Source organism: Pleurodeles waltl, chromosome 5 (assembly GCF_031143425.1).
Source record: "Pleurodeles waltl isolate 20211129_DDA chromosome 5, aPleWal1.hap1.20221129, whole genome shotgun sequence".
NCBI lineage: Eukaryota > Metazoa > Chordata > Amphibia > Caudata > Salamandridae > Pleurodeles > Pleurodeles waltl.
Window position 1 is genome coordinate 1,737,900,678 of NC_090444.1, and position 9,537 is coordinate 1,737,910,214.

Consider the following 9,537-nt stretch of genomic DNA (forward strand, 5'->3'; position numbering starts at 1 on the left):
GCGGAAATAGATAAGCTCTGTAACTGTCTGTTTTAACAGTGTTGGCAGAGGGAACAGTCCCTCTCTGTTTAAAAACGACGGCAGTGACTTTTAAACATTGAGGGACTTCTCCCTCTTCGAGCCCTGTTAAAACCACTGCAGTGCAGTGTATACCCCTTGGCACCCTTACATAAATTTGTAAGGGCACCTAGGGGTACCTATCCACTCCAGTGAACTACACACCTGATAAAAATGGGGTCTCTAGTTGGCAGGGGTATACACCCAGTCCAAGTAGGGACCACCACTCTAGTCAAGGTAAGCCAGATGCGAACAAAAATATAACCTGTGCTCACCTTCTGGTAGCTTGGCACAGTTCAGTCAGGCTTATCTGAGGAGGCAATGTGAAAGTGTTTGTGCAACACCCAGACATCATGCACAGTAGCATAATGAAAACGCCACAAAAAATCCTCACAGGTTTAGAAAAATAGGCAATAATTTTATAAATGAATCAATACCAAAACAACAAAAATCCAAATAGTAGAAGTTGAGATCAGAATTTTTAAAGAATAAAGAGTTCAAGCATTTAGAAGCAATATTCGCTACCTGTGGTTATCTGGTCATTACAAAGTCAAGAGTTCTGGCCAACAGTGATGGAGCGCAGGCCAGATACAAGATCCACACAAGGCCCAGTGAGCAAAGTATGTTAATCCTGGTTGCAGTCACAAGAATCATAGATTTTCCTCACACATTGCTGGTGATGCATCAGTTCTAAAAGAGAAGCGCTGGTGCTGTGATACATAATTTCCCCAAGCTGATGTGTGGGATTTATCCACGCCATGAAGTGATGTGTCCATCTTCCTTCAGGAGTGGTGGGAATGCAGTGGTTCCAATGTGATGTTGATGCGTGGGTTCAAAATGTGAGGCACCAGGTTTCTTCATGCAGTGAACGGATTCACTGATCTTCCTTAAGCAGTGACATCAATTCAGTGGTTCCAGTGCATCAATGATGCAATGGCGAAGCACTGGTCCTAAGTGCGATGCACTGGTTCTACTCTTGAAACAGCATTGATGTGTCAGTTCTACCTATCGCAGTAGGTGGTGTGTCGATTCTTGCTGGAGCAAGTACCTGGGTCTACTCTTCCAGTGAATCAGGTTCATGAGCAGGGGTAGAGACTTTCACATCCCTGAGTCGCAAGCAAAAAGAGACAAGCCAACAAGTTCTCGGAGATCACTTTGGGGTGCAAGGCAGAGTCCAGCTCTCACTCAGCAAGACCAGATAGCAGCAGAACAGCACAGCAGAAAAGCAGTCCTTCAGGTCACTAGTACAGCATAGTAACAGTCATTGATGCAGTACAGCAGTTGTTCTGACAGAGTCCAGTTGCAGATTGAGAAGTGTCTGAATTGGTGGGGTCAGACACCCAGCACGTATATCCAAATGTGCCTCTGAATTGAGGATGACTTCAAAGAAGGGTCTTTGAAGAGCACAAGCATTCTTACTTCATTAGCCCAGGCTCCAGACTATCAGTAGGGGGTAATGAGCCCTTTACATAGTTGCAGGTACTGCCTATTCATGTGTGTCAACCCGTCCTGTCCAGGAAGAACCATCAGAGTGCAGATGAATACAGATGAGCACTCAGAAAACCTAACTTTTCTCTGTTTGCAGCTGTCTAGAGGGAATGTACAAAGTGAAGCTGTCACCCACCCCACACATGTAGTGGAGACAGGCTGCAGGCACGCAGAGCTTTAAGACCAGAGAAATATCTACTTTCTATGGCAGTTCTAAAATAGTAATGTTACATCCTATTTTACCAGAAAAGAGGATTTATTATTACCATTCCAAATATATGAAACATGACATAGTTACTGATTCTCAATCAGGAATTACATCTTAAAAGTGGATTAAATAATTACCAATGTTAACCTATGGGAGGGCTCTTTATTGATCTCTTCCAGAAGTTTCTTATATACTGTAACTTGCACAATGGCTTTTAACTTTGATTCACTTATCTTAACGGTCTGGACTTCTGATAATCTTGTTGCTGTCTTAATTATTAGAATGAGCCAATCTCTTCTGCATCTCTATGATATAGCCACACAATCCTTTCTAAACATCAAATCTTCCAAAAATAAACCTAGAGGAATTATGAACCCATAGGCCACTGGGTTCAGCATTTGCCCTGAGACACTCCTCCATCATTGTGCGATGAATAGTTGTCTTGATCTGTTCTCTTTTTAAATCGGTTAGTCTCACAATTATTTGTTTGCATCAAAGTTTAAACAATATCAGTATCATTCAGAATTGATGGACCTGCTAGTAGGGAGTCTATCTCTTCATCAGTATAGGAAAGTCCTTTATTGTCTGCCATATTTATTGAGTCAATTTCAGCAGAGTAAAAAACAAATGTACATAGAAACTCAATAAATAGTTGGACTGGACTCTAAAAAAAAAGTAAAAAAGAAGAAAGCACCCTGTATAGATAACAAGCTTTTTTAGCTTAATTCACTCATTGATGACACTCCCACGGCTGCACACTGCATATTACATATAAACCAGTGAAGGAGCTCTCTCTAAGGTTCACTTGGCTTCCTTTGTCCAAACACTAATAACCAAAAGAAATGAACCCTCATACCATATCATTCCAGGCCCTCTGAGATCTTTTTCAACAGACCCTCAAGCATGTATTCTACCCTTAACGGTGAATGTTACCACCGTGGGGTGATTTTGTGGGTAGCATCATCACGTTGTTCTCCATTCATTTCAGTATTCCATTATCCAAACTAACTGTAGGATATCTTAGTGAGAAGGTAAGTGAAAGAATGTGAGTTAATTTTACCTCATATACTAAATTCCTATTTATTAGCGTCCATAAAAAGAATAAGGGTAACATTAAAATCAGGTCATGTTGAGAAGATCTGCAATGACTCCTATACAAGTAAGATTAAGGTCGACATGTTTCAGCCTGACAATGCCACTTATGGTCCACGGCTTTCATCAGGACCTATCGCTAATTAGATGACCTGCAACTTTCAAGTAATCACCAAATGTAGTTATGATTTGTGGGTCAACTAGTGCCACCACATTAGGAGCACAGAAGATTATCCGGAATAATCAACAGACAATAAGGAAAGAGTAATCAATATTATTAATTATATTCACAACCCATATCCCCCTTGCCCACACCGTAAAAGCGACATTTTGAGGGCATTAAAAAAAAACAGAATCTTCCAGGTGAAACAAGCATATGCAATGAAATGGGTCTCACATTTGCTCGTGTTAGAGCTATTAGCGTTGGAAATTCCTAACTGACTTTTCCTCCCACATAAATTGAAAATGTAAAGTAAAACAGTTGACAGAAGCAAGTCAGTTCAAAGCGCCATGGTCACCATTAATGCGAAGGATAGACACAAAAGGAAAAAGAAGTTTGTTCGCAGTCAAACACATTGGCAAATGTCCATGTAACAGGGTCGGTCCTCAAGGAGGTAAAAACACTACCCCAAGGCGAGACAAATGCAATGAATTTACCAATGTCATCAAAGGATTTTTGAAAGGTAAGCCCATGAACGAGTGAAAGTAATAGGCGTTAGGTGGACATGGTTAAAAGCCCACATAGATACCAACAAGTTGGAAAAGCAGCGATTGCACACTGCTATGCTCGACATAACGAGGGACTCGTTTTAGGACATGAGATTAGAAAGAATTAGACCCTATAAATATATGAGGATAAGGCTCGATGTGCGTGGGGGACTTACTAAACAAATAGACACAGAGAAAACTAAAGCGTGCTAAACTATTTATTAAATAGTCTTTCCAGGCCGGTACTTTTCTCCTGCACTCCGTGCTGTTTCTGCTCATTCTAACATATCAGTAGTTGATTACAGAAAGTTGGCTGCCTGGATCATCACAATGTTCTGATCTCAAAACACTATTCACGCTTCCTGACTCCACATCTCAAACACAAACACACTTACAATTTAGTCTGTGGATCCAGAGTTAAATCCTTTAAGCATCCTTTATAGGGTACTGTTCATAGTTAAGAATAGCCATGCTTCTGTCAGTAAAGACACTCATAGAAAGAGCTTGTAAAAGGAAAGAACTCAAGGAGCACTTAGACTAGGCCAGGGCAGAATTTAAATTATAACGCCGTAATTCACGCATTTTCGAATTGTGCTTGTTACACTAAATTCCTGAAATCACACCATTATACCATATTGTATAATTATGCACTATTCATGTTAAATATTTACTGTGAGTGATGCAATTTGTGGTAAAAATTTACCATGAATGCAAAGGAACAACAGAACGTATGTGGTCGGTGCTTGTGATGGTTTTGTTGCAAGGCATACTCACATCAAAAACTGTCGCCAAGATTCATTTCACGGTAAAATACTGCACTAAGGGGCATATTTATACTTTTTGATGCAAAACCACTCTAATGCAGTTTTGCATCAAAAACGATTAGCACCGGCTTGCGCCATTCCTGAGTGCCAGCCAGGTGCCATTTTTATGGAATGGCGCAAGCCGGTGCAAAGGGTGGGCTAGCATAAAAAAATTACAAAATCTGAGTGGGGGTGGTGGTATGGGAAAAGCGGCTGGCAAAAAAAATGCCTCTAACCAGCCTAGCATCATTTTCTGATGCTTAATCATCTATACCACATGACTCCTGTCTTAGAAAAGACAGGAGTCATGCCTACCACCCCAATGGCCAGCACAGGGGACCAGGGTCCCCTGGGCATGGTCATTGCATCCTGTGCCATGCAGGGGGCCCCAAGTTGAGCCCCCGATGGCACTTTAATAAAAAAAAATACTTACCTCTACTTACCCTACTTACCTGAGATGGCCCTCCATCCTCCGGTGTCCCTCTGGTGTGGGTGGGGGTGCTCCTGGGGCTTGAGGAGGGCACCTGTGGACCCATTCCATGGTGCTTAACCATAGAACTGGGTCCACAGGTCCCCTAATGCCTGGTCTGACCCAGGCATTAAACATTTGTGCAAAGCAAGCTTTGTGCCATTATGTAGCCCCTCCTCCCACCCGTGCATCACTTTAGCATGGGGGGATAAATATGGGGCTATGGGCTTAGCACCATTTTTTAGATGTGGAGGCCTACCTCGCATCTCATTGACGCAAGGTAGGTTCATGCATCTAAAAAATGGTGCAAACTCCAATATTTTCAAACTATTAATATGGAGTTAGTTTTGCGTCAGATTAGCGTAAAAGAAATGATGCAAATTCTGCGCAAATGGAGTATAAATATGGCCCTAAATGACAGAATCACATTTCACATGATTATTTGTAATTTTGCCATGTTTACACAAAAGCGAACTTTCTGAATTTCACACATCCATACTTACTTCTCTGTGCTAGAAAAATTGGAAATTACCTGGATCTTTCAGAACATCCTGTTTATAGCAGAGAAACAGCAATTAGTGATGAAGCAGGCAAAGCTCTCTTCCTTTCACAATTATTCAGCTAAGATGAAGGTGAGGAAACAGTCCTTTTTGTGAGCTCTTTCTACCAATACAATGTTAAGCAACCATTCTTGAAGCTCCCTCTCATCGTAAATCAAAAGCGTATACTGATCAGATTCACATTTTTTTCTTATCCTACTCTAGATATGGAACATTAAGTGGAAGGCCAGCTTTAGGGCGGTGTAACCAGTTCAGCCGCACCTGGCACTGACTTTTGTGGGGGACGGGGGTATTTAAAAACTACTTTAGATTTAGAAGCATGTGAATTTCCTTGTGCACCCAGCAGTTTTCAGGCAACAATAAGACTGTCAAAATAACTCTTGTGAGTAATATTCCTACTGCCGAGGGATCGGAATGTTGTCTAGTGTCAGTTTTGTTTAATCAAAAAGTAGCATAGAGGGTCAATGTGCCTGCGTCAAAGAATGTGTACCGTGCAGATGACAGAACTGAGTGTGAGTAAGCTATGAGTGGCACTATAAAAAATGAATTGTTTGTCCGATTGCGGCTATGGAGAGATGAGATGCACTTTTGGAGATTGGTAGTGATGGAATTCATGGAGGAAGAGGTCATGGGGTTGAGGGGAAGGTGTAACCAAAAAGGATTGTAGTAATGGTGGCCACCAGAGGTAAAGGCTGACCGATTAAGTGTTGAGACGCCAATGAAATGTTGTCCTGTAATCAATGGAAAGAGTCACTGCTACATATTTTAAGTATCTATAAATCTCTATTAAGAGAGATTCTATTGGCGCTAGCTTAACGGGAGCACATCTCGACTAATGGGTTCTTTCTTAAAATATATGCAAAGAGCTCTTTACTTCATACACGCTCCCCTGCTTTGGGTGGAGTAGTAGAAGTGTATGTTAGAAACAAACTTTTTATTGACACATTGGAACATTCAAAAATAGAAAACATCAGCATCGCTGGAAGCCGGGGCAACTATCCCAGGCTTTAGTGATACGTTTTTAACTAGTTCAATGCACATTTCTAACCGAATCCAATACTTTGATACATTTTCTGTATTTAACAGTGAAACCTGTATTATTGTATCGATCTTAGATAATCACGCAATAAATTTACTTGTGGCTTTTATTTTCTGAGCCAGCGAAGGAAGATTATGCGGAAAGGTAATTTATTGTATGATGAAACTCAACGCTTTACACAACACCTAAACAAACAAATTTGTGGGTCTGGTACAGTTGGAAAATTAATAAAAATAAATAAATAAACCATTCAAAATATATTATCTACTTGAAATGAAAAGCATCTGAGAATTGTTTTTAAATGCACATTTTATTAGAGATTTTATATTTGGGGGATGATTTAACAGAATAATTAGTAACTAGAACATTAAGGGCCTAATCATATGTATCAGTATATCCAATAGCCATTACCTAATTGTGATTTTTTGCGAATCGCAATTAAGTAATCACTATTGGAATGTATGAAACTCCAGGAGTTTCATACTGCGATTCGCAAGGGCTCACAAATGGATCTACCTCATCAATATTCATGAGGTAGGTCGCAATTTGCGAGCCATTTCGAATGGCTACAATCACAGGCATAGTGGCCTGCTGGGCTTAGCAGACCACCATGTCTGTGATTGCTTTTCAATAAAGCAATCTTTTTTTTTTTTTAAATGCAGCCCGTTTTCCTTAAAGGAAAACGGGATGCGTTTCAAAAAGAAAAATGAAAAGTTTTCTTTTCATTTTTTAAGAATAGGCAGTGGCCGGTGGGACCACTGCCTGCTCTTAAAAAACATTTTCTCATGCATTCACAAAGGGGAAGGGGTCCCGATGGGGACCCCTTCCCTTTTGCAAATGGGTTACCACCTACTTGAAGTAGGTGGTAACTGTAATTTTTTGCGACCGCATTCACGGTCACAAAACAATCATACCTGCCTTTGCGATTCGGTATTAAGAAGGGATGCCCTTGACACGCACCTTCCTAATACCCAATCGGTATGTAGTCGCAAATTGGACTTGGGCATAGTAAAATGTATTTTTGGGATCGCAAAAATGTTTGATACATCTGGCCCCATATAGTTAATAACTGTTAACACACCAGAATTTTTTCTTGGTCCAAGGGCCTTAAAGCGCTATACATAAGACACACTAAGCTAAAGATAATAATAAACACAATCATTTTGTAAGATCGACAAACAGTTTAAGTAACTACAACCAGTAAACCGAGGCACAATAGGTGCTCAGCAAGAAACAGATGACAATATGACAAACCAGTTAGAGCTATTCGCGTTTTAAACTCCAAACCGGACTTTTCTTGCAACATAAACTGAAAAGTAAAACAGTTTCACATAAGCAAGCCGATGGCCGCAATAAGTGCGAAGCAGACACACAAAAGGAAACAGAAGTTCGCTCGCAGTGAAACGAATCAGCAAAAGTACAATTATCCATTTAACTGGCAAAAGTGCAATTAACAATGTAACCGGCAAAAGTGCAATTATCCATGTAACAGGGTCAATGTCATGCAAAGAGCTCGACTACTGCCCAGCAAGATCACGCTGCCTACAAAATAACAAAAGTAGTCCAGAAACCATACAGAAAACTTGGAGCCTTGTATGTTTTCAGCAATTTCCGGTGCACTCGAGAAGGGCTCAACACTGGAAAAGGCATGACGTTTGAATGCATTTCATTAAAGAAATCAAGCAAATTTTAAACGGCAAGCCCACAAACCAACAAACCTGACGGGCACGACATGGCATGGTTAAAATCCCATAGAGAGATTACACCAGGGACAGAACGCTTTGAGCTCGACCTAAAAAAGGGTGTTATTGACCAATTTTTTAAGTACATTTATTGACTTAATCAATAAAAAGTTATTTTTAGGAATAAGTGTCAGTTGGGATGTCAACTTAGTTAAGTAGAGTCCACAGATTTATTGAGCAATCTGATGATGGTCTATAGCAATCAAAATTGGAAAATATAGACAGAGAAACTATATACAAAAAAGATATTCAAAAAAGAAGAACTCAAGGTTCAAATTCCTCAATGGGAGTTCTCCCTGTATCCCACCACAGGAAAAGGCCTCTATCTGTAGAAATATACTTGTATACACACAGAATAGTTGTATATCTATACAGAGGTCTGGATTTAAAAGGAAGACTTAAAAAAGTCCAGATGTAAGGGAAGACTTACTGTTGGAGAAGAGATCAAAATCTTGCACAGATCTGTAATGCTGTCCTGATCTTGCACAGATCTGTAATGCTGTCCGAGAAGGATGGCAAAGGTGGCTGTCCTTAAATACAGAAAACTCAAACTATTTAGTGCAAAATGCATAGCTGATGTGTACAGGCACATTTAGCCAAACAGAAGAAAAACAGCCAAATGTTTGCGCAACAAAGACAAGCGCCCTGCAGCTATATTGGGAAATGTCAGACAGTAAAAAAGGACTTCCCATCTGAGCATTCAGCATTGAAAAAATGGTCTAGCCAAATGTTGTCAAAATAGTGCTGAGTGTTCCACATGTCTTCTTTGACAATAAAAAGCTGTGACAACAGACTCTTACACTAGACTGGTTCTTACACTTAAACATCTATATTTTCCTAAGCTTGAACAAATGTGTTCCACATTAATATTTTGTATTATAAATGCTGATGCTTTAACATTCTTGAGACCAAAAATTATCTTAAGTTCATTTTCAGGTGTGTACAGACACATTTAGCCAAACAAAAGGAAAACAGCCAATGTTTGCACAATGAGCGTCCTGCAGCTCTACTGTGAAACGTCAGACAGTGAAAAAGGACTCCCCATCTGAGCACTCAGCATTGGAAAAGTGGCCTAGATTTCCTACTGAAAACTAGCCAGATGTTGTCAAAATAGTGTTGAGTATTCCACATTTCTGCTTAGTAAATAAAAAAAATGTGACAACAGACTCTTAAACAAGGCAGGTTCTTAACCCCTTTGCTGCCCAGCTTTTTCCCCCTCCTCTGCCAAGCCTTTTTGCTGGCTATTTGGGGCAGTTCGTGCTTAGGCCCTCATAACTTTTTGTCCACATAAGCTACCCACGCCAAATTTGCATCCTTCTTTTTTCCAACATCTTAGGGATTATAGAAGTACCCATAGTTTGTGGGTCCCCC

General features: G+C 40.3%; 1 protein-coding gene across 1 annotated transcript in view; it reads right to left on the reverse strand.

Moving 5' to 3' along the window:
• LOC138297427 (cysteine-rich secretory protein 2-like) overlaps positions 1 to 8,706 on the reverse strand; it is a 332,164-nt gene extending 323,458 nt beyond the window's left edge. The window contains exon 1 of the mRNA XM_069236786.1: positions 8,597 to 8,706. The gene's annotated coding sequence lies outside the window, so the exon portion shown is untranslated. The remainder of the gene's footprint in view (positions 1 to 8,596) is intronic.
• Between the last annotated feature and the right edge of the window lie 831 nt (positions 8,707 to 9,537).